This window comes from Cynocephalus volans, chromosome X (assembly GCF_027409185.1).
Source record: "Cynocephalus volans isolate mCynVol1 chromosome X, mCynVol1.pri, whole genome shotgun sequence".
Lineage (NCBI taxonomy): Eukaryota > Metazoa > Chordata > Mammalia > Dermoptera > Cynocephalidae > Cynocephalus > Cynocephalus volans.
Window position 1 is genome coordinate 24,468,424 of NC_084478.1, and position 1,949 is coordinate 24,470,372.

Genomic DNA, 1,949 nt, shown 5'->3' on the forward strand with positions numbered 1-1,949 from the left:
CCCTTGTGATTACATTGGGCCCACCCAGAAAATCCAAGATAATGTCCCCATCTCAAGATTTTTAACTTGGTCAGGTTTGTAAAGTCCTTTTTGCCATGTAAGCTCACATATCCATAGATTCCAAGGATTTGGACATTGACATCTCCAGGGAAGGGCATGATTCTGCCTAGCACAGTAGATAAAGAACAGGTGGAGTGGTAAGGAACCCAGGTCTTAAGAGATGACCTGGAAGTGAATTCTCTAGGTTGTTTTTCCTTCTATATATTCCAGCTCAAGCTCAGAATTGAGAGAGGGCACAGACCAGGGGAGCTCTAGGAAAAGCCTGTTCTCTCCAGCCATTGGGCCAGGGGGGAGGAGGGGCGCCTGAAGGATGGGCACTTGGAACTTTCCTTGCCTTGTGCCGGGCAAGAACCAGCAATGAAGCAACAGCAGAAATTCTCCAAATTTCTGAGCAGAAATGCTTTTTTTTAGAATTATAGAATCAAATCAAGAAAAACAGACAGAGAACAGACAAAGAACACCCTTGAGTCCTTGAGTTTTGGATTTTTGGGGTGGCTGGCCAGTACAGGGATCCGAACCTTTGATCTTGGTATTGTTAACACTGCATTCTAACCAACCAAGCTAACTGGCTAGCCCGAATCCTTGAGTGCTAAAAAGGCTCTTGGAAAATTAAAAACAAGAATGGAAAGGAAAAACTCTTCAGGCTGAAAACAAGGATAAATCATGGGAAATGTAGAAGAAAAGAATATGACTCACAAATTTCAGATACAGGAAGAAAAACAAATGTTTAAAAATTACACAGAAGATAAAATTAGGCATTTGCTGCATAAGATGCTGATAACAGAACCCCAAGTCAGCTAAAGCCTTCTGCCTATTTCCTTAGAATTTTCCAAGAAACGTTTTCTAATACCCAGCTACTGCACAATTTCAGGTTCCTTTCACAGAGTCATAAATCAAGCCAGAGGAAATTCCAAAAACCGTTTAAACCAATTATGTGTTCTAGAAAGGAGCAGCTCTTTTTTTTTTTTTTTTTTTTTTTTTTTTTAAAAAGATGACCGGTAAGGGGATCTCAACCCTTGGCTTGGTGTTGTCAGCACCACGCTCAGCCAGTGAGCAAACCGGCCATCCCTATATAGGATCCGAACCCGTGGCCTTGGTGTTATCAGCACCGCACTCTACCGAGTGAGCCACGGGCCGGCCCAGCTCTTTTTTTATAAGTATATATAATTGCTTTTCTTTTAATGTCCAGAGATTGTAATATAAAAGCCAGTGCTTCCTCCCAGACTCAATTTTATGATTTCTCAGTTGGCTGGTGAGGCCAATAGGGATACTTCCGCTTGTCCAACTTGCTTTCTGGGAAGATTTCATTCAAGTCCTCGGTGGTCATCAACTCAGATGGAATTATGTTCTTCATCTTCTCCAGCTGTTTCTCATATTCCTGAATCCTGGCCTTTGAGAGAGACAAAAACTTAGGACAACTTTTCACCTTCTTCTCAAAGTCATCCACCAAATCCACCTTGGCCACGTTGGCCTTGTAGTAAGCCTGGTCAATAGCTGGTGGATTCTCAGGTAGAGTAGCCAACCTGGAGCTGAGAGTCTCATTCTAGGATTTCAGGTAGTTAGCAATGGCCTTTTGGTTTTGGGGTATGACCTCCCCCAAATCTACCCAGTGAATGGCTTTTAGAGCAAGTTTTCACCCAGCCATCTTGGGATCCTTCACTGACCCCAGTGGCATACAGGCCAGCAGCCAGTAACAGAAGTGGGTCACCCAGAAGGAGCAACTCTTAACTGACTCAAAAGAAAATTTTGAAAGCATTTTGGAGGAACTCCTACCACCTCCTCAGTTCCCCTTTCTGATGCTCAGCACATCTCAGAGATGCCAGCTGTAGCTCTTTGGCACCAAGAAGGCCAGGGAGAAAGAGGAAGAGACTCCAGCCAATGCCATAGCC

At 43.8% G+C, this 1,949-nt stretch overlaps 1 pseudogene; it reads right to left on the minus strand.

The window, feature by feature from the left end:
• Positions 1-1,291: 1,291 nt before the first annotated feature.
• Positions 1,292-1,705, minus strand: LOC134367818 (ATP synthase subunit d, mitochondrial-like; annotated as a pseudogene).
• Between the last annotated feature and the right edge of the window lie 244 nt (positions 1,706-1,949).